Source organism: Mchenga conophoros, linkage group LG9 (assembly GCF_057382185.1).
Source record: "Mchenga conophoros isolate Kocher_MC1m ecotype Shallow Benthic linkage group LG9, M_conophoros_male_GT1.1, whole genome shotgun sequence".
Taxonomy (NCBI): Eukaryota; Metazoa; Chordata; class Actinopteri; order Cichliformes; family Cichlidae; genus Mchenga; species Mchenga conophoros.
Genome location: NC_140534.1, coordinates 19,412,309 through 19,436,622, shown reverse-complemented (window position 1 = coordinate 19,436,622; position 24,314 = coordinate 19,412,309). Strand labels below are relative to the sequence as shown.

General features: G+C 37.8%; 1 protein-coding gene across 2 annotated transcripts in view; it reads left to right on the top strand.

Moving 5' to 3' along the window:
- The window catches only part of ralylb (RALY RNA binding protein like b), a 132,463-nt gene that overhangs the window by 26,149 nt on the left and 82,000 nt on the right, over positions 1–24,314 (top strand). The window lies entirely within an intron of this gene.

The window sequence follows — 24,314 nt, the reverse complement described above, 5'->3', positions numbered from 1 at the left end:
TTTAAAAACTGAGGCTAAGCCACCATTAATCAACATTAAAAGCAACAGAAAATCTCCATGTAAACTCTCAAGATGGTTTTTCATGGCCTTGTTGTGCTTTCAAGTCTCGTCTGCCGCTTTGGATCGTTGCCAGTGTCATAGTAACGTGGCAGGATGTGTCATCGTCTCATCCAGGCAACACTTTTCAACAGAATATGTTAAGGGCTCCTTTTTTTCTGTGGGGCTGCTGGAGTGTGGCACAAACCATCAGGAGCCTGCTTATTTTTAGACAGTCCTCACGCTGATTGTATTGTGACTGATTTAATAAGTATCGAGAAATTTGAAGAAACTTTACTGGGTTAGAGACATCACTTTGGAAAGGTCAGCAGAAATTAGTGGAGTAGGAGGGAAACTTAACCTTTCCCTTGGGTTGACTGACAGAGAGACAGAAGTGGCTTGATTGCAGCCATTGTGTACTCTTGTGTTTGATGATAATTACATATCCTGTTGTTTGCTCGGATCCATAAATATTTCATGAGCTCCTGTCTTGGATTTCGAAAGACTAGAAGATTTCCACTATCCTATAGCGAAAAATGACTACAATAGTGATTCAAAAGGGTGTTACTAACTTATTATACAACACTAATGAATTCTCTCGGTGCTGATTTTTGTAGCTTTCTGTCCTGACACTTACCCATCTTTAAAAATTCTCTAAATGTTACTAAATTTTCATTACTGCACATACAGTTGATATTATGTCAAGTTCAATCTTTACAGTGTGTGGGAAATCATGCATTGCATATTTCTCATAAAAAGCTAAAGTTGAAGTGAATCTTTGCATAAAGGTTTAAAGACAGCACAAAGCTAATGAAGCATGGCTAGTTAATCATGTTGGTTTTTCAGTACAAAACAAAGATGTTTGATTAGAAATGATTAGTTGTATCAACAGCACCACATGCTGTATTTATTGCTATTATCAACAGCATGGTGCACTTACTTCCTGGAACACGCCTCGTTGCTTGGCAAGACTTAAGGAAAATCAAAGACAACCTTTATAGCACCAAATTCTCTGCAAGACCCCAACCTGTCAGTTTTATACTTTGGTCTGAATAGAGATTAGATAAATGAGCTCATTATAAGCTTTAGAGTTGCTAGCAGATTTGGACAAAGGCATCCTTGCTGTTTTCTCTTGTTTGTAATCTTTTAGTAAAAATTAATTAGCAAAAAAAAAAAAATAAGAAGAAAAAATATGAAAGCAACTTTAGCTTAATACACGAAAATGTATTTGTCCCAATCTTGTTTATTACATAAAGCTATTGTGTATGCATAGTTACATCTTAGGACCCTGAATGTTCTTATCTATATGGGATATTATGATGTCATCATGTTGCCCAGCGGCCACCTACCGATGGTGCCAATAACCAATAACCTTGCATTTAGACAACGGTACCAACTTATAAAGGTGTAGTATAATTTAATATATATGTAATATATTCATTTGTGATACATTTGATATTTCCAGATTGTGATATTTACTATGAATATGAATATTTATTGAATATTTATTTACATAATTTCACACATTAACTTACAAAGTCAGGTTTACTGTATTCAGAGAATTCAGGAAAACTTTAATATAAAAGCAATGGGATGTTGCGTCATGTGAATGAGTCCACCGTAAAGAAATCACCATTTTTCCAGGATGCCATTATATCCATTTTGTTGAGGTGCATGTTACTGACATGTATACATACATTATAACAACCATAATTAAAGTTACATTCTGAGATCCTCTTTTACTCTGAGGGTGCACATTCAAACAAACTCTTGCATTTTTTTTCTTATACACTTAACCGGGGTGGTAAGTGTCTGAATGATGAGTGTAGCAGTATATTTATTTTGTACAACAGATGGCTCACATATTCCCTTAATCATGCATAGAGCTAAATACATTTTCCTGCACAACCGCACAATGAGTCCCTTATTTATCTTTATTCATATAAACATTTACAACGTCTATATTTTCAGTTTTTTCACTCTTGGTAACGTGATTAAGTATATCTTTTTGCCAACAAAGCAACAAGCAGAGCAAACAATGCTACAGGATGAGCATGTACTTGTAAATTAAACAAGTAGCATGAGTGTATAATAACGCAAATAAACCTATGGGGTTTTAAAGATATACACTTAGTGCTATCAGTGGAAATGTCCACATGTAATTTCATAGTCATCAAGTGTTATATAATCTGATTATATGACATTATCATGTCATTCAACTGCATGCGTTTCCTCTGGACACAGGACAGATGTGGTACTTACAGAAACACAAAGCTGCGTACCAGCAGCAGTTTCTGTCTGCTTCGTGTTATTTTGAGAGAATTCTTTACGCCAGCAAATAGAGATCTGTGTCTGCCATACACTGCATGGTAAACATGACCCAGCAGCACAAACCAGCACACTTCAGCACTCATATTGATTACCAGCATAAGTGTAAAGATTGCGGCATCTGGAGACACAGTTGGGTGTTGATGAATATATCCCCTTTGGACACAAGCAAGAAAATCCAGCCGAATTTCAAGAATCTCTTTTGTGATTCCCTACACAGAACAAATGAAGTGTTTCAAAACATCCCCGTGAAGAAAAGGTTTCATTTTAATCCATTTGATATAAATAACCCACTTTGGCATTTTGTTTGACACAAAAAACAATTATGTCATTAACTATGTGTTTGATTTAAGTGTGATAGTCCAAAACATCTGTTTCACAGTCAGAATCCTGCAGACATGTGTAAAGTCATGGTAAAAAAGAAAGTACACCTCTTTTAAATTCTAATGTTTTATGTAAGAGAACATAACAAAAAAATAATCTATTCCTCTGCAGGACTTCAAATTAGGTAAATACAACCTCAGATGAATGACCAAATATCATATAATTTATTGTGTTATTTAATAAAAATTAAGCCAAAATATAAAAGCAGTATGTGAAACACCCTCCCTGCTTCTAGAGGAGTTAGCAGCAAGGCGCTGATAATCAAAATACACTGACTGATCATCAGCAAGTGTGAGCACCTCTACAAAAGCAGTTGTTTGGGGAGTTTGTTGGTCTGGGGCATTGATCGTGTGTTTTAATACAATGCAAAAGAGGAAAGATGTGCAGTTATCTTAGAGAAAGAGCTATTGCTATAATGCAGTTTGGCCTTGATGTTACTTTTTTAGTTAGTGCAATGTTAAAATAAGTTGTTTAAAAGGAAAAAAAATATTTATCAAGGCAATATGAGCAGAGAGTACAAATATGTTGAGGGAAAACAATGTTCACTAGCAGTCAAAAACTAATGTGTATGTCTGCATTTTTATTTTGTTGAATATGACCAAAATTATAGAAGAAGTGCTGCCATGTGTTTGACCAAAGGCTTCAGTTAGCATGTCTGATGTAAAGTGAGAAGTGTCTCCTTATACAGTACTTGAAATTTAAAAAAACAAAAAAAAAACAAAAAAAAAACACATCTTTGCTAATATTTGTGGGTGTTTTCTTGTTTATTTGTTTGGTTTTTTTGTACTATTTAAACACTAAAGTGGCCCACCAACGAGACAACGGTGGTCCACAGCTCATTTAAGTTTGAGACCCCTGAGTTATATGTTAAAGTTTGTAACAGTACACTGAAGACTGAACAGGCAGAGCCCTCTTCTCCTTTAGAAGAACATGGCAGTTTTGACTTAGCTTTATAAAGCTGGATGTGAACAAACCACATTACTGGAACCACGTCCTTTGGAGAGTTTAGAGCAAAGTGGAAATGTTTGGCCGTAATGCACAGCACAACATTTGGAGAAAACTAAACACAGCATATTACCACAAACATGTTATACCACTGAAAAAAAAAAAAAAAATTCATCCAAGTTCTTTTTCACTGCTGATAAGTGGCTCCAATAGTTATCAAATATATGCATTATTTCAGACATTGCTTCTGCATTTTGGCTTAGTTTTTGTTAAAAACATGACAACAGAGTTTAATATGGCATGTGTTGTTGTTCATCTGAGGTTGTATTTACTTTATTTTAAGACTTGATAAGAACATTTTTAGTATGTCGTAATATATAAAACCTTAGATCTGACAGAGGGCGCATTGCCATGACTTCACCTTGACTACTCATACATATTGTCAGTGACTATCTTTTTAAAAATTCATATAGGATGAGTATTGGCATACATGGCTATACCATTTAAAAAATCTGGTTATTGTAAGAATTTACCTTGTATTGATCTTACATTACATAAGTGTTAAAGGCAACATTATGCTGGAGTAACACACTTTTCTGAATCCATAAAAATCTTTTCAGTGAAATGAATAGCCATTATGCTTATTTGCCCACTTTCATTTACAATACAAAGACGCTGACATGAATACCATTTTACATCTGAACAAAGCGAGTCTTGATACTGAGGTGTTAACACGTTTGCATGTTTTAACTTCTGGTCCTTTTTTATGCAAACCTTCCATTACAAGAGGCCTTTATGGGCAAACTCAATAGCTAAAATGAAAAACAGAAGCACATAAAAGTTTAAAATATCTGGGCTACAAACAAGGTCAACAGGGGAAAAAAAACATATCCAAAATACAACTGGATAACACATCTGAAGCCACCCTTCCTTTATTTCTTTCCCCTAATTGGCTGGTGTGTTTTGAAACATATAAAGCTAAGTAAGGGGATTTGAAGAGTTCTCGAACCAAGCAACAAGGTATAACAATAAAGGCTGCATAATTTATCAACAGCCAGGCAGCGCTGCTTTTGTACTTAATATTGTGCAAGCAATTTGTCCCAGAGAGAAGTTAAATCTATTAGAACGGGACTCTGTGGAACCATTGGAAGAGTAAAAAAAAAAAGCACATTACAATGAAAACAATTTAGAAAAATGCTTAAGAGTCCATACTGTATGTCAAGCCTGAGGGTGAATGGGAGCTGCAACTGTAGTCTGCTGCTTACAAATCTGTTACAACTCTCACAACTGCCATAAAATCAATACCCTGGCATTTGGCCAACACCTATGCTGCCCTAGTTTGAGAGAATAGGGTAAGACTTGGAAATGGGACCCCACATGCAGAAAATGAGCAAGTGTCCTTCACTGCATCTTGAACAAGCAGGAGTTGTGGCCTCTTTAGGGAACTTCCCACCTGACATGAGATTATTTTTAACATGTATTTTGCTTGTCTATCCTCCATGCACTGACTAATTTCCCATCTGATATGATGCCACAGCAAATCTTTAAACTTCAAATTATTTTTATAAAAGGAAGGCAAGTCCAACACACCGTCAAGGTTTCTGATGAAATCTAACACTTATAACTTGCTTACCTTTTCTAATATGCTCACTGCCCTGTTTTGAGAGACCAGGCTATGACCTGGAAAGAGGCATCTCTTCTAGAGAGTGAGCAAGTCTCGTTCACTCCTTCTTAAGTTGGAAATATGACCTCTTTACAACTTCAACCTCTTCAGAGATTTTCCCACATGATAAGAAACTAAGCCATTTAGATGGAACTGTCCTACATAAGGACGTCCAGGGGATTGTTTCTCTTTGTTTTACATCCTTTTTTCATTGATGCCTGACTCCATTCTACCATAGCCAAACCTGTGGACCTGTCAACATGAAAAAGTTGGTGTTTGATTGAGTAGCTTGCCAACAAATAAGCCTAAAAAACTCTGTTTTTCATTTTACTGCAACCATTTATATTTGTTAGGTAATTTGAGTAGTGGTAGTTTTGGTGTACAGTGGTGTGCAGTTAACATACTGGGCACATTTGCTACACATGCAAACATTTTTTGTCTTGTATATTAATTCACAACAAGCACAGAATAAATACTGCAAATGAAGAAGCAAAATAGAAGCTCGAATAAAGGATGTGACAAATGTGATGTTTGATATTAATAATAAAAAAGCTGTGCAGTTGTCTGGTGGTAGGAAGGGCTTAGAACAGATAATAGATAAAGTAAAGCTGCAGGAGGAGGGTTGTTTTCAAGTTCTTGTGATTTTATGTGTGTGTTTGTGCCCACTACTGTTACTACTGGAGCTTTAAGCTATTAATTATGACTGCAGAAAGCTGCAGTGTGACCTAAGTGTCATCAGGTAAATTCTGTTTACCAGTGACTATTCATAACTCTGCAGTAATTGCTAATTTAGCAGCATAGGTTTTTTACTGCACTGTGAGAAAACGTGCCAGCAACTGAAATAAAAGCAGGCAAACGAAACCAATCATAGAGGAAGGGAAACATTTTTGTTATGTTTGTAATCTTGTGCAAATAAAAGTGACATTTAAGTACTTTTCATCATATTCTCTTTCATTGCTTGTCTATTACACCTGAATGCTCTTTCATCAATGCGCTTCTGGGTGAGTCATTACTAGGAGAAAGTTATTACATGCCTTCTGCATATAAATGTCGCCTTTGTTATTATAATGCTCATAACCAAGATTTACCATTGCCAAGTGTGTTGAGGGGGAAAAAAACACTTACAGTTATTGCTTCATAACCCAAATTATTATTATCAGTGAAGACTGCTGACAACCAGGCAGGATAGCAGAATTGGTGCTCACACTTTGTTTTGGACGACAGTCGACATCTTTTAGGTGGTAATCTGAACTGACAGTGGCGTCAAAAGCAGCATAGCCATATTTACAGCAATGCACAGCTGTTTTTATAACTTTGACAATATTGTTTTTGTGTTTCCAAGCTTTAATCATTCTAAATCATTCTTTTCTCTTGTTGGATTGCAGACAAAGTACCAGTTTATGAGGAGGGCTAGAACCAAAATTAATTTTCACAATATACCAAATTTAGATAAAGCAAAGGACCTTTTTTTTTTATTCATTCCCTAAGAGTCATTAGAAATGATTACAATTATTATATTTTGTTACAGGAAAGTTGCTGTTGTGAGTGGTTGACTTGAAAATATGTGACATGTAACTAACTTGGAAGACAGAGAATAAAACATATCTCAGGCCAGTTGTATTTTAAAATTAAGGGGTGCATAAATAATCAGCAGAGATTTTGTGTATCTTACTTGTAAAACCAAGAAAAGCAGTTCTAATATTTGCTTTCATAATATCACACCCATTCATCTCACTTCAAAGTAGCTTTTCTCTTCTTTGTGATTCAATAATTTGCTCACCAAAAATTAACTGAAGAACTCTCTGTAAGCCACGTGCCCAGGAGAGAACAGCAGACAGACACAACTGGTGGTTATCCAGCGAGCACAAGGGCATTTAGCAGCAAAAAGGACAGAAATGTCACTCAGCACTTGGATGAGGATAAAACAGGGATAAAAGGCTGCAAACATGTCTCCTAATGCATACAAATGGTGGGCCATTTCTGATGAGATTTTTAGCCTTGCTAATAGGTTCAAAAAATTAATTCCATCTTTGGCTAAAAATATATTCAAGTACACTTTTAAACAGTGTTTCATCCTCATTCAATAAGCTTGCAAAAATGATTCCTTCCTTAAAAAATTGCAATGCAGATTTTTAACTTCTATTTATTGAATTTCATATTTAAATTGTATATTATAATTTTCAGTGACCTAATAGTTGAGATTGTTGACAACGAGCTGTTTCTTTATACATAGCACCCATTGAGCGTAAATACTGATTTTATTTTTTGATGTCACTGATTTGGGAATCTATCGACTATCGTTTGATGATTCGTGGCGTGGCTTACTTTTTACCCACAGTGATAACAACTTTGGCATTTTAATGGCAATGATAGAAACTACCATACAACTTTAAGCTAGTGTAAGGGAAGTACAATAACAGTTGTCATGATAACTCAAATTACGGTAACGCTAGCAAGTTAAGATCAGCTGATTTTTTTTTCCATTAGCCACTAACATTATGTGTTGTGACTAATACATGTGGCTAATAAATGTTGCAACAAACATGGTCAAACGATGCAGCAACTTCTCATTTTTGCTTTCAGACAAAAACTACCATGGAATACAACCTTTATATACTCTATTTATATAGTGCAACTTCACAACAACAGTCATCAAGCATTGTAGGTAAACCTACTCAACCGCACATTAATGCAGTCACATGGCGCTAGCTCAGTGCATTTAAGCATGCAAACATGGTCAAGAAGTTCAAATTTAGCATCAGAATGGGAAAGAGAAATTATTTTTGTGAATCGGAATATGACATGAATGTTGGTACCAAAAAAGCTGGTCTGTGGACTTCTGAAACTACTGATGGGATTTACCAATAAATGATCCAAAAACAGAGAAAATATCCAGTGAGTGGCAGTTCTCTAAATAAAAATTCCCCATTGATGTCAGAGGTGAGAGGAAAATGGCTGCTTTAAGCAGCAGTAACTGCAGCAGAAAAAAATGCTAGATGCTGCTCCTGTCAACAAAGAATAGGTAACTGAAGGCTGGAATTCCAAAGGGCAAGTTTGATGCACACAACATGAAAGCGTGTATCCATCTTGCTTCATATCAGTGTTTGAAGTTGGCTGTCTTGGTGAGCATCATTTAAAATCCACAGACTACCTGAGGTTTTTTCTGATCATGCCTTTTCCATTTTCTTGAACATGTCAATGAGGTCACTCAAAAGACCTCTATAATTACAAGATCTCAATGCAATAGAGCACTTCTGGGATGTGTGGAATTGCACAAACCTACTACATCTGTATGTTGCTGTCATGTTAATATGGATCAAAATCTCAGAGCAATGCTTTTTAGCACCTTTTTTGAATCTATGCCAGTTCTGAAGGCAAACAGGGTTCAACCAGTGAGTACATATCACTGTATAAGATTTAAACCCTGCAATATTCAAGAAACAATTTAGTCTATGATTGCAAGGTTGCATTTTAGGAAACACTTCATACAATAAAAACACTTCTCAAACATAACTGGTTAAAACTACTTGAATTATAACTACACAAACCTAAACCAGCTTTTGTTGTTAAAAATATAGTCTTTTGCCTACACATTCTGCATGCTTATATGCAGATATCTTTACATAGAGATTATACAGACACTAAAGATTCCAAGATTTTATCTTATTGGTAAAGAAGTGCTACTGAGTTTATTCTTTTTTCCCCTTACATTAAGTCCATTACAGATATGGACTTTACTGAGCTGCACTCACATGTGTTCAGTCCTTAATAAAGCTTTCCGGACAAATCAGTTGAAGAGTTAGACCATCATTCAGCCTGGGCTGAATAAAAAATCTCACATGGTCAGCAGATTATTTCAAGATTATTAAAAATTCTTGCCCACAGGCAAGTTTTCTAACAGTGACTTTTATGGAAACCAAACTGTATCTAAGCTAAAGCATGTAGCATGTTTGCCACATGCTACATTTTATGAAGCACACCAGTCAGTTGGTGGTGCAGTCAGAAAGAGAGGCAGAGAATGAAGGAGGGGTGCAGTGCAGTAGGTATCAGGGATTTAACTGGAGAAGGAGCAAAGGTGATTGAGAGAAAAACATCAGGTCTGTCAATGCTGTACTTGGCGCTCCACTGAGAAATGTGAGGCAGTAAACACTAAGCCGCCTGCAGCTCTGTCATACATGTTATTAGGTTAGCTAAGGAAACCTAGGCCTAATCCCCTTCAGCTCTGCAAGGCAAAGTAGGGAATTATCGCACGGTGATTATCACATGACAGTGTTTATAGTATTTCTAAAGTATATCGAGAACTTTGCAACCAGGGAAATAATAACAGCGTGTGATAAGTAGGAGTTTGATTTTTAGGGTGATTCACTTCATCCTGATTACAGGATTGTAAAAAACACTTCAGGTGGCAAAAAATGAAAGCACATTGGGAAACCTATTATTGTGTAATACTTGTTATTACTCTCCCACCACCACAAATTAACAGGATTCACTCTTCCATGAAAAAGCTGTTTATCTATGTGGTTTAAGCGCTCCGGGCTTGGTGTTGCGAGGCAAAAAAGGACCCCATCTGTCATCCATTTCCCCTCAATTCTTTGATCATTTTGTGACCTCTTCCACCCTTTTGTAGCACAGCATTTTATTTGTATGACGATTCATCCGGCACTCTATCGGCAGTAATAATGCAATGTGACAGACATTGTTTAGGGCGTACGAGTTGTCTCTCACGGCAACAAACAAGTGACGAAAGGGACGATGTGATAAAGCATGAGAAGGTGACAGAGAGCACAATATCAAAGGTTTAGCAGTTTAATTCACCTTAACTTATGCGAGCGTTTTCTAAGTATTAAGTGTCAAATTTTCTTGGGTAAGATTCCATGCATCAACATTTTTCTCAGTGTGCACTGATTTCTGCTTTTGTTTTTTAATCCACTAATATATATATATATATATATATATATATATATATATATATATATATATATATATATATATATATATATTGCAGAAGTCATATAAGTAACCTTTGCTCTGTCTGAATATGGCGATGGATTTCATTTTGACAGTGGGAAATATTTGTCCCATGGGCCGATGACAGTTGAAAAACAGCCCCAGTGGTGTTTCCATTTAAAGGTGGCCCATCTCCCTCAAAGCAACGTTCCCCTCATAAGAACTTATGCCATTTCAGCGTCTCAGTTCATGTATTGCTGCTAAGAGGATGTGAGCGTTCATCCACAGCTAGAATGTCATTATGTGGCCAGGCTTTTGCACAGTGCTTTAAGGCTTACATGTCATCCAGTGTGCTGCTAAAAGGATCTGAAGTCTTTCAGTCACTACAAGTGCTTCAAAGGCTGTTTTACATGTAATTATTTCTAACGGGAGTGATACTTTGCTTAGATATAAATAAATCCTTAGACGGGAGTTTTTAAACCTTTTAGTAACATCTGAGCCTTTTTTGTGACAGCAGTCACTCTGAGCGAGTATAGGTGTCATTTTACCCCATGCATGACTGATGTCTTCCTTTGAAAAGAAACCCTTCAAATACATATGGCATTGCTGCTTTTTGAAGCGAGCTACTAAGATGGTAGTTTTTTTAATGTCTATTTTTGTGTATTGTTTATTTTGTCTGATGCAAGTGAAGTTTCTCATGCTCGTCGGCATTGTGCATAAAGGCATATGGTGCATTTTATTTCATTAATGCAAGAGGAGAAGAAGTGTTGAGGGCAGCAGCCAGACTCCATAAGCCTCCTCTGCTACACAAAAGACAGAATATGCTGTCAAACTGTCAAAACTTATACTTCGAGGCCTGTGATCGTCTTGCTGTGTGAGGCTCTCCGTTGCTTTTATGTCTGCGGTGTTTGTGTACAAGTGTGTGACTGACTTTATGCACGTGTGTCTGTGTATGCCCATGTCCTCGTGTTTGCGTACTATTTGGGGGTACACACATTTGAGAAAGCATGCATGATTGTGTGTGCATATTCAATATGTCTCCCTCTCTTTGAAAGCCTTTACACTCTGATCCATTTTGCTGAAGTGTGTGGCTCTTACACTGCGCATCAGTAGACGTGATAAATGGAAATATGCCGGAGCAAGACGAGAAAAGAAACTGCTACACCTCATGAAGCATGATGACGGCTTCATTGCCCGGGGAGGCCCTTAAGGGTTCCCTTGGGCTCCAAGTAACAAATGTTTTAAAAATCTGCATCTGTGGCTTCAGTTACTGGCTGGGGTAATTGAGCTGTCTGTTTCAGAGTAGAAAGAATTAAAAGCAAATTACTACCTGCTGAAACTGTGTTTGCATTGGCCATTTGTAAGAGACATTAATCTCTAAGTAAGGTATCACTGCCTTTATCTTATTGTCTTTGCAGTTCTTCTTTATTCTCAATTGTTTAGATAGCCAGTGAACTCTTAAAGACTATAGCTGTCAGCAAACACTGAGACGGTTTTAATTGTGCTTTACTGTTATGGTACAAATGCAGTACAGGCTTGTGGGGGTGTGATGAAGTGTCTAATTACAGATGGAGAGGGTGGGAGCCAATTTCAGTGGCGACACCACATGCAGCCAGCCAATTAAATATAGATGTTGAAGATTCAGTTTTCTCAATACATATCATTTGCTTTCTGTTTTTGTTTATGTTTGCTTGTTTTTGCTTTTGTCTGTGTTTACATGAGTGTTCTCTTTTTTATTTTCTTCTGCCATACACTCCTTTGCATTGCATTTAAATTCATTACAGGCATTAGTGAGTCTATGAAATGCATCATGTCAGTTGTAGTAGAAATGTGGCTTTTTGGGGACTCCTGGATTAGGTTCAGATTTAAATTCAGGATCTACTAAGTGTCCTTTGATTGAGGGTGGAGACGGTGTCTTTCACAAGAGGCCTCTCACTAAATGAGGCTACTTTGATGTGCATATTTTAGAATGACTTTGCAAATCATCTTTGCAAAAATGCACAAAGGTCCACATTTCTCAGGGCAGTGTTCCTAGATTTTGCTTGGTTTATGGAAACCTAATGGTGAATATACAAACATGTGATTTTCTAAACTCATTGTGAATATGTCCTCTGTTTCTGTGTGACGATCTTTGCATAACTTTGTTTGAAAGGATGATTGATGATAACTGCAATAAAGCATTGTATAGGAAAACAGCGTTAATGTTGCAGAGTGCATATTGCTCTGATGGAGAGCAATTTCATCAGAACTCACTGCACAGTGAGCTTCAATTTCCATGTATGAAACCCAAGTGGCAACCTCCAAGCCTTAAGTGGCCACTTCAGACGTTCTCCAAAAACAAGTCAGTCCCAGCAGACTCCCGTGTTAAAATGACTAAATTTACCACAGAAAAAATGTGTGTGTTCACAGCCGGCTACAAAACTAGCTAATTTACCCCTTCAGAAAACCTGCACAGGAGCTGGTTTTATATATAACTCATCTTTTTTAACTTTGGCAGCAGCAACTTGTTGTGTAACTTGTGTGAGCTTTTGAAGCATTTCTTTTATAGAATTATTTGATAAATAATTTGGTGTGCTATGTGGTACAGACAACTTTAGAAGTCTAAACTCATCCTTAATAGTCTTTCTGATATTCATGTTTAAACATGGCCTCCAATTTCAAAGTGTGACAAAAGCATGCTGAAAGTGGGTCGATGCTTCATTTTCCAATATATATCTTGAAAAGTGTTTGATATATGAGGGTAAAATTTCACAGCAGTCATTATATATTTCCAAATTTTGGACAATGACATTTTTAAGGAAATCAAAGGTGACTGAGCAGAAGGCCCATGCTGATTTGATATTAATAAATGACCCAAATGTTAACACTCCCACGTCAACATGTTGGTGACCTATGTGCTATGCAATGGGGCTTCACAAACCATTGTGTGACATTTTTGTGGCTACCTCTGTTTTTAATAAGCAGTCTGACAAAAACACATTTTTAATGTAATGTTACAAATCACAAACCCTTAAAGAGCTTTACAATCTACAGTATTAGTGAAAGAACTACCTCTCAGTTCACTAGCTTTTATACTGACTAATACTATTATGCAATGGTCATGGGGGGCTTACAGAAAAGTAGGCATGGATGTGACACCAACAAAAGACATATTTTGTCACAAAATGCACAAAACAGTGGCCTCTCATATGAGCAACTCATATGAACAGTTTGTTTTAAGGTGGGATGAGTCATCAAGACGTTATGGCATTTAACCATTTTTCTCATATTTACAGTCTTTTTATATGCACCAATTAGACACATGAGTGATTTTGTCTCGTCATGTGAAAGAAGCCTGCAAGGATGCAGTAATGAAATATTCTAGCTCTTACACCCAGGTTTTCTCTCCATTCTTCCATACTGTTACTGGCAATATTTCATTATTTTCACGATTCTGCCGCACAAAGACGAAATAGGAAGCCTGTGTGAGAATGAAGCAGTTGACACATGTGGTGTTAATTAGTAGGGGAATATTGATTTAACAGGTGCAGGTAGAGAGACTGTAGAAGTCCCTAATGAACATTTCCCTAAAGATGTGTCATTCAACAAGATTTTCATCCCAACTATTTCTTGAGATCTCTCTGACGCACAAGGTAGTAAAAAGATAACATAGATCTACTGTAAGCTCTCCAATGAACCTCTGGAATTACTAATAATTCCCTATTTTAGCTAAATGTCTGACTACGTTTGACTGATCTCAAGCAGCTGTAATTACCAAATGTCTGCAGCCAGAAGCTTTGTATTTCACACAGGCGAGGGACAGACTTTGTCTCAATTAGCTTCCGGCATTATCTCCTCTCCCTTTCTCTACACCTCACACCTCAGTGGCACTGACAAGGATGTTTGTACCTGCTATACACAGCGGCACTATCAGTTCAATCCTTGGCATGACTTTGAAGATTAGTCACCGAACCGTGAAGAAGCTTTTGAAGTGTTGGGGGGTTCTTTGAAGTTTGCGATACAAGTTTTTTTTTTCTTACTTTCTCGCTTTACCTTGTCAATGAGTTACACAAAGTTTCTGCTACCTTTGAACATTTAGCCTGGCAATGAGAGGATGGTGCCGGCGCAGGCATAAACATGACAACTATGAAGATTTGTATCATCAAAGTCCATCTGAGGAGTGTTTCAAACTGTCTTCAGTGTACATATCCTACAGGTCCCTTCATGCTGAACTGTCAGGGTTATTCTCACTGATTAGTATCTCCTTCTTTGGGAGACCACAGGAAATGGAACAATGTGACAACTTGCTCAGGCTGTATTTACTCATGTTCTCATTTCATGCATGTTAAAAGGTCCGATTTAACAAACAACTAGTTTAGCAAACTTTGGTTGTACCAATAGTTTTGAAATATTTATTCTTGCCATGCGGACAGTGATAAGTGACTAGAATAAACTTTGCATCCATTCTGCACTTGGCAGGCAGAGAGATTATGAATAAAAATGAAACTGACATTGGAAACAGTGAAGACATAAAACCTACCCGTTGAAGCTTGATGAACACATAAAGGAAAAACATGGCCAAATTTTCTTGGCCCAGTCCCCACGTCTAGGCTGAATGTCTCTGGCTGCTTACCTCAATACGAAACTAGTGAATTTCCGGTGATTTGATTGATTGTGTTGCTTGCGGTGTGAACGTACAGTTGAGCCAGCTGCACTTCACAGCCGATGGAGAGCAGGACTTTGCCTCTCAGTGCCTCCAAACCATCACACTCTGTTTACCGCCAGCAGAAATATGTAAACAAATCCAAGGCAGGACAACAGCCAAGCATCTTATTTATGCAACAGTTTCAGCACCAGGCGGTGCTATAGGGAAAGGCAGATGATACCAGAAAGGACCTGACACATCGGTCATAGCTAGATTGCAGATGGCTGACCAGCAGCTCTGTAGCACCACCGGAGAAGAGGCGATGCCAAATATATCTTCCTTATCACCCTTTGGAGTTTGGCTCAAGAACAGAGGACACTGTATATTCAAATGCAAGGCCAACAATGAGAGCAAAGTGCATAAAAGGTGAAAAATTTGCTTATTCTGATGACATTATACAGATAATATCCCTTCCTTTCTGCATAGTAATTCTGTAAATGAGACCTGTGAATTTTAAGGTCATTTAAATTCTACTGAGCTGTTGCCAAGCCTTTGAAGCTCAGAAATTGCCTGTCATCCTCTTACAATACCGACTATTGAGCTTGTGCAGTGCATAGGGACGCCTATAAATAAGAAATATCCTTCTGCAAACTGTTAATTGTAGCAAGTCAAGAACAAGATTCAGTGAACTACTCTCTTTCAGACAAAAAATACTGCTTTATGGCTACATGACTGCAGTACTAAAACCCAGGCTGCACTTTGTATTTTCATTACAGTCAAACCAAACACCTTTAAAAACTTAAGATTAATTCTGCTAATGAAGAGTTGGGACTTTGTTTTACTTCTCCTGCAGAGTAGATGTTAACAAATGCTAATTTGCCCCATTAAAAATTTGTCCCAGCTGCAGCGACAACCTGGAGAGCTAATGATGACACATCCAGATTTAATGAGGGAAACAGAATGGTCATCGGGCCAAATAGGTTAGATCCACCAAATCAAAGAGTAGCTTTACAATATTTGAGCATTTTTACACTCTCTGGGTTAATGTCAGTTGGAATTTTATTAGCTTACCCTTATGAATGTTAATGCAGTATAGCAATAGTTAAAATGCAGTTGCACATAAAAAGATAATTAGCAAAGCACAACCAACACAATAGTCGTTAAATGCCAATGTGTCTTCTCTACAGTAATTCCAAAGGAAGTGCTAAAGTGAAATGCAAATTTGAGCAGATTCCACGGTTTCTCTGTCAGCCCTTTCAGTACCCGTTAGTGTAAACCAGAAACAATCGTCTTTCTTGAATTAACATTGGATAATATCGTGGTTGCCTGCAGTGGTGAATTCACAGAGGAGTATCTCCAGAGCCTGCAGTTTCCCGCAGCTCTGCTGATTTTTATGTCATCCTCCAGTTGCAGGTTTTATGAGCCACAGCTTTATTGTTTTGGTTCACTTTCACATCTCTCATAGGAGACAGCGTTCTCATTTGAAAAATCTACTGTACAATACCTGTTCATATCAACAGCAAACATGCAAAGTTTGAGACAACAAAGAGCCGCATATTTCATTTGGTAAAGGAAAAAGTAGGAAATGTAAAAGGACAATACATATTGTACCCATTTTTCCCCAAAGCTGTGTGTACGGACAACTGTTTGTCTGAATTTCTTAAAGTTGATAATCAATTTAATTCAGCTCATTTCCATGTTTGTCCAAAAGTGGACAAAAGTCAGAGAACAGTTGGTGTTCACTGTGCTGAATGTTTGCTCCCTGCTTAACGTACTTAAGTGTACTTACGTACTGCACTGCTGTCTTTCTATTTCTGTTATGTAAAGCTTAACACTCCACTGCACCTAAAAGATAGAAATTTCCATTCACAAGCACATCAGACTTGATGAATTCTTCTGGTTTGTAAACAATAATGTATGTATGTATATGCAAGTAGTTAGTTCCACCTGTGATTGATTTCTTTTGTTATTTTGTTTCTTGTACTAAAGTGAATGATTTCGGCTCTTTCCCACCCCTTCTGAAACGTCTTGATTTTTGATGTTATTTTTCTGCTTGCCCATTTTGAGGAGGTGGAAACATCCAACTGCACTGTGGATAGAAAGCTTTTAGATATCCCGTGGAGCTATGTTCCATAGTGGAGAGGAAGCTTTCAAAACAATCATGCAGAGTGGGTTTTATATCACCCCGATGCTATTCTTACCAATCAGATTGGATTAAGAGCAGACAGAGATTGATCTATGCTGCGCTCGAGAGCTCACTGTGTTTGACCAGATTACTTTTAACACTCTGCAGCTGTATACTACCATGGAAAGAAATGAAATCTTGTCAGTGCAATTGAGGTGTTCCCCTGTCAGTCACAAACAGCAGACTCCCCCTGGATAATAAGAAATTCCTCTTGTATATCATCCAATGTTTGCTATTGGGAGTTTTTCCCATCATATTTTACCCATCACTTTCGTGCAGGTGAATGAGAGCCAACTGAGAAATGACTCCATTTGCATGTTAGCTAATTGTATCGTTCCTTCAGGCTTTCTAATAGTCAATGAATTTTCTGAGAACAGAGTTCAGGGGAATAAAAATGGTTGGCGCTGCGACGCATAGCCACTATTTGTAGTGAAATGAGGTTTGCTGCAGGTAAGAGGAAAAGGGGCCCAATGTGAAGGGTTGCGGTATTGAAGTAAGACAAGATGTATGAGGTACATAGTCTTTCTTCCAAGGCTATAACCACCCAAGAAAGAAAGAAATGCTCAAGCATAAACTGAACAAAAAAGTAATAAAAATTAGTAAGCACAGTCTGCTTTTTTTTTTTTTAAATAGCATGCTGTGCCACATAAATTACACACAGGAGTATTGTATCATTACTGTCATTGCTTGTACTTAAAACTCATTTCACAAGTAAAAGCACACTAGAGGAAAAGTTCAGTAATTTATTAAACAGGGGTTGCATAACAGACGTCATTATTGATGAAATTTTGTCCATGAGCAGAGAGCTAATTGATAGGTTTGTAGCTTGAACCCATCCGCTGGAACGTTGAAGACAATATAATTACACTGCAAAGCAAGACACAAGTAGGCAAGCTTCTTCATGTTTCTCGTGCACGGGAGAGAACCGGACAGGCACCGTTCCTTCGCTTGACCCCAGTTGCTCTCGTCCGTTCTCCCGTACCACTGTTCTTTTATTGAGGTTACATGAATATGCATAAGTTCATTAACATATGACGTCTACATACACACAAAGAGTACCTTGCCTGTGTGTGTGTGTGTGTGTGTGTGTGTGTGTGTGTGTGTGTGTGTGTGTGTGTGTGTGTGTGTGTGTGTGTGTGTGTGTGTGTGTGTGGACTGCTGATCAAAGGGTCAAACATCCTTGGTCAGGAAGAGGGTAGCCTCCCCCTCACCCTAGATGGTTCATCCTAGATGACACGGTGAGGAAGTCCTGCAGTTCATCTAAACAAAGAGCACTTAGACTAGAACAGACGCAACTACGTTAATCCTACCATAAAACAATAAGACACGGTATGACCTCTCATGCTCCCAAAGTGCTGTCTAATACACACAAAGTTTGCAGACTATCAAGGATCAAAACCTCTACCAATCTACAACTAATTACAAAACTCTAAGCATATATAAGTAAATATTTCTAAGCATAAATGACAATCAACAATACAAACCTAACACTAATGGATGCACTTCATCCATTAGAATGGGGTTCAATTAAGAGCTGTGATTTTTAGGCCATGTCTTGGGACTGTAACACCTATTTAACGTATTAGGAGGTGGTGAACGTGAGTAAAACAACAACGATCCTTTTAGCTCTGCTTTGGTCTCCACCACCTTCTCAGTGTCATGACAAACAGGTTTTGTCTCTGCGTTTTAAGCTTAATATTCTTTATTATTTAGATTCAGGAAATAGTTTATTCTTTCTTGTTATTAGTTCAAGCTTAATTTTGAGTCCTGCTTTTCTGTACCTTCAGAGATTTTCAGTTTCTTTTGAATTCTGCAACTCAATGCAACAATGTTACATTTCCTGGTTGCTTTATCTTTATGCTCCCAGTTTAGTCTTCTGGGATCCCTAGCCTTCAGCTCTCTGTCACTGGAAACCTAGCTCCTCTTTGTGTCTATAGTTTGTTATTTGTGTCTTGCTGTTCATATTTTGTTAGTGTCATACTGTGCTTCTGACCCTCTTCCCCAACTGCACCACCTGAAAGAGGTCTTTTGTGTCTGAAATTGACATAACATTGAGGGGAAAATCTGGTTGATGGGGTTAAGACAAGGCTAGGTGTTTTTTGTTTTGTTTTTTTACATCATCCTCCAATTTTAGTTAAAAAGCTAAGGGCAGCTTTGAAGATGAGATTATAATGATTATAATGATTTAGCAGCCTCTGAAAACAGTAATTAAATATTTAAAACCATAAATCCCATTCATGGTTTAGGTTAGCAGTCAAAAACATCTCTTACCTTAAGAGATGTTGCTCTCTTACCCCATGCAATTAACTGCTCAGAGAACAAAAAACAATGACTTGTGATAGTCATAAACAGTGAGGTTGTGTAAATGTCCCATTGAACAAAATTTATCTCACATTTATAGCACTTCAAACACCCTATGCCAGCAAAATTAGAATGGCTCCTCCTCCTCCTCCTTTTTATAGGTCCACTTTGCAGTGGTGTAGCAGAGTTGAAGCTGAGGCCGGCACTGTGTACCTTGACTCATAAAGCCAAAGGGCAGCAGCTGATTGAAAATGTGGAGAGAATTAGTTTTATGGCTTCCTATCTTGGAGACTGGAGTCCTTTTTTTTTAGATGCAAATAGAATAGTGGAAAGTGCTGTATAGCATTAAATGTGTTTACGGCCTTTATTCTGTTCATATTAAATTTAATTTCCGTAACTGTTCCTTCACCTTTAAATCAGGCGAAATGTTGGGAGTGCTGTTTCTCTTTGGATCACAATCGTTTCAGCCTCTGACCACACTTCACAAAAGTGCACATATTTATGGCTGGCTGCACGACTGAGATACTCTGCGGCCTATAATACAAATAGAGCTGTTGATTTACAAATAGGATTTTTTTTCACAGTTGTTGCTGTTGCTTTCACGGGCAGAAAGACACATTTTAAGTCAAGATATAAATGGAAGAAATCTTTGAAGCAATTATTCTAACTTTGCGGTACACGGTGGCAACGCTTTTGGAAAAGGTGTATCGGGTTACCTTTCTCTGTTCTGTTTCAGCGAGCAGCTTCTTCGGCCTTTCCTCAGCCCGTCGAGCTGCCTAGGCAACAATCAGAGCAGAGAGGCTGAGGCATCGTGAAGAGAAATGTACAGTGGTGGAGTGGTAGGAAATTACAAAAGGAATCAATTCAATGAGTTCCCTCCATGAAAAAAAATGTCTATAAATCAGGCAGAGCCAGAGCCAAACAACAACCTTTTAAGAGCCTGTCTACCGAGGTACAATGCATTACAGAGCAAGAGAGAGCTCAGTAATATGGCTACTTCTGCACGAAACCCTTTCTTTTTTCACTCAACCGCTAACCCAACACAGCAGTGCTGTCAACTACATAACCTTGATGCTTTTTCTACTGACCTTATTTGTATGTCTTTATCATTGCCATGATATTGGGCTTCTCTTACAAAACATATTAGAGGCAAAGCATGCTGCGCTTTTCTGTAATGCCAGAACATCAAAGTGTTTTTTTCCCCAAAGGAGACGTCCACCTTTTGAAAAATGTGGCACTTATTCTGACACGACCACGCCGGCATGAAAGTGAAAATGAAGACTTATCTGTCTTCACCTCTTAACTGTCAAAAGGCAGTACAGTTGAAGCTGTAATCATTTTTAAAGAGTGGGCTTTGAACACCAGGTCGTTACTTTTCCTCTAAAAGCAGTTTGCAGAGCACGTTTCTGTTTTTTTGATAACAAATATCAGGTCCTCTAAAACAATTCTTTTTCCAATTACATTCCTGGTTGAATATCACTTCCTGCGCTGTTTTCCTATGTTTCTCCCTGTGACGCTATCACCTCAGAGGACAAGAAGCTTAATGGAGGTTGTAAATATACTAAAAGGCAAGGTCAGCAGGAAAACCACTGATGGAATAAATTAGTGTCCCGTTCTAAAGAAAACAACAGAGAAGACAACATGAAATATAACAGTAAGAAGGGGTAAAGTGGTCCGAAGGCCAGTATCCACTCCTGATTTATTAAACTAGAGAGGCAACCTAACCCTTCTCCACTGATGTGTCATGTTCCCTGTGACCTGTCCATGAACATCCATATGGCAGGAGTGTCAGACTGGGGTTTTGAACTAGCATTAGGTGGTCACTGTGGTGCTCGTTTGAGTTAAGACATGCATATCTGTGTGCCTGCACCACATCAATTTTCAGTGTCTGCCACTGATAAATGACAAGGCCACTTGAGGGCTGGTGAGCAGGAGTTTATTCCCACATGTGGCAACGTGCAGAAACAGCACATCCATGCAACACTGTAAACCCGAGCTGCTGTGCGACCACAGTAGGTGCAAATAGTCAAAGAAATAACATGAGACGTTAGGTGATATAACACATAAAACATGTGTTGCCAAGTGAAAGAGTAGCGGTAGTGTGTGTTGCCTGATCCCAGACTCAGGTGTAATGGATGCATGACACAGAATATTTCCTCTGTAAATCGCACGGCTGTTCCACTTTACTGGTTGACTGGGCAGCTTTCTTCTTTATCTACTGTGGCTTCAGTGTGTGAATTGCATCCTTTTCAGAATTATTCTCCTGCCACATACAGCCAATTGCCGAACAAAGTTATTATGGGACAGCACATCACAATAAAACTACACTGTGTAATTGTGCAGAGATTGACGCTACGCAGTGGGCAATCAAAGCTGCCGCGCCGTAGGAGTCTACAGCCGTTTGCATTGGAAATTATGTTTGGTAAAGGGAAAGAGACTGCCAGTCAGAAATGTGTACGTGTGTGCGCTTGTGTGTTCGTGCACGATATTCCAAGAACATCAGCGTTACCTTGGTTACTAATCCTATTTACTGAGGATTGGATCCATTATTCAGGTTCTTCGTCTCAAAGCTGAATAGTTGTTATCACAGTGTGTCAGGGACAGAGACTCAGAGCAGGCAAATATTAAATATGCAGTGTTTTCTTCACAATATTTCACAGTATTTAATGGACTAACTGTAATCCATTTTGGAACATAAACTGTAATGAAAACCAGGATTTTTCCAGCTATAAAAAAAAAAAACGACATGCTTGCAGTGAAAAGAAAATCAAAGGAAAAACTGGTGGAAAAATTTGGGGGGATCAATTTACCTATCTGCTGTTTGATAACCGTAATTAAACATACAACAATGATCGCTCAATAGTGCATCCTTTCATTGGGTAGGCATAATTGCCCCGATGCTGCGACCAATCATCTTTCGTGAAAACTAACATTCAAGCCGTGAAAAGGTCATTTAGGAATAATTGCAGAGGAGGCCTACAAAAGCTGAGGCTAATGTACGTTGATAACTTGACAGCACAGAAAAGTCTGAATAAAACTGTAACACGAATTACAGCCCACGCTTTATGTGATCAGTGAAATGGCACACAAAGCATTAGGGATGCAACAATATGGGTATTGAGATAGCAAAGCTTTTTCACTGACAGCTACTGTATTTGGTTTCTCACAAAGCGGAGAGAACTGCTGTGACATTCACATATTGTTGCTTCTTCTTATGCTCCTCACAATCATCCAGTGGTAGCATTTCAACCATGAAAAATGTGGCTTAGGTAAGCAGTTGACTGGCCAGTGACATTGTCCTTTACATACAGAGAAGGAAACCTTCAACAACAACAACAACAACAACAGCCTTTTCAACAAAAAGGTGCATTAAAAAAGTAGAACCCAACTAGGAAAAAGGGTAAAAGTTTAAAAGTTTAGTAAGTTTTAAGAAAATGATATGTTGCTATCAAACAAGTCATTTATGTTTATCATTTACTAAAAACTAGCTATAATTTGAATTTAATATGATAACATTGGTACATATTAAAGGGCAGTAAAAGCAAAAGTAAACACAAAGTGAAAATGATTGTGTGTTATTGACTAATTACACACAGTCTAAGTCCATGTAGTTACAGCACGCACAGTTGTGTTATAATAGACAGCCAATTTGTGTTTATAGATGATCTATATAGTATTTATTAACCATTTGCAGAGCTTAGAAACATCAATCCAGCTCCACCTGTCAGAATGAATGTGGAATGGGTAAAGATCATGCATTCAGACTGATTCAGGCCCGGCTCCAATTCCTATCCTGTCATCTCCCAGCACTCTCTGCCCTGATCCACTCAGAGTGGCTTATTTTGTCCAACACAACCTGTGTTCCTCATTCAAAATTGCTCATCCTTCCAAAATTACACCGAAAGATCTAAAATCTAATTAAACAACATGTAGATAGTTCTGTAAAAGTTGACATGGTTGCCTTTACTTCACATTTATGAAAGAATTGGAAAGTTGCCCTACTTTTTTGAGTTAAACGTGAAGTACTTATAGTCACTTAACTCTAAATATTAACAGAGGCCGTCATTCATCAGTTACAGAACAATTATTATTAAAAGATGTGTAAGCATTAAATAATGGTGCAATTTCATTAACAGTAAAAGCTTTATTTTTATTAAAAATGAATTTTCCATTCATTAACTACGGTTAATATAAAGTATTACTGGAAAAAAGTAATTATCCTGCGTTTCATGGAGCTCCGGTGTGTAATATGAGTAAATAAATGTCAAATGACTCAAGTTAAATTGAAGTAATTTTAAGTGTATGTAAAATATCTGTTTCAAAATCTCCTTTCCAGAAGTTTGACTTTTACTTCATCTTTTTTTCTATCTAGTTATATTTCATGTCACATTTCGTGACAGTGGATTTGTCACCAGCCAATCACATGCCCCCAGCTGGGTCAGTAAAACATCCATTCACAGCAATGCTGTCAGTTGCTGGAGGAATCACAGAGAGACTCTGTGTGTGTGTTTTACTCTTTAAAGTAGTTGTCTGACTGAGAAACATAAAACCACGATGCCATGTTAGCCAAGGTCACAAACCAGCACACCGAGCTGGCTGGGTAAGTAAGTAAGAAGCACATGTATGTGATGAAGAAGCAATGATCATCATTCAGAATTGGCTAAATTTAGTGTTGTTGCAGCTCAAGAAAGGTCAGTTGTTAAACCGTTATATTTTTTCTTTCCTTTTTTTTAAACTTGCAGTGTTTTTGATTTCTCTAAGCAGCAGTTAGGTAACTGGTGACAACTCTGCAATCATGAAATGACTTCTTTAAGAGTATTATTGGATATTTTACTGATTCTGAATTAGTTCCTGAAGTTCTTCGAAAACGGTTCCATCTATAATTGTGCTTATTTATTTGA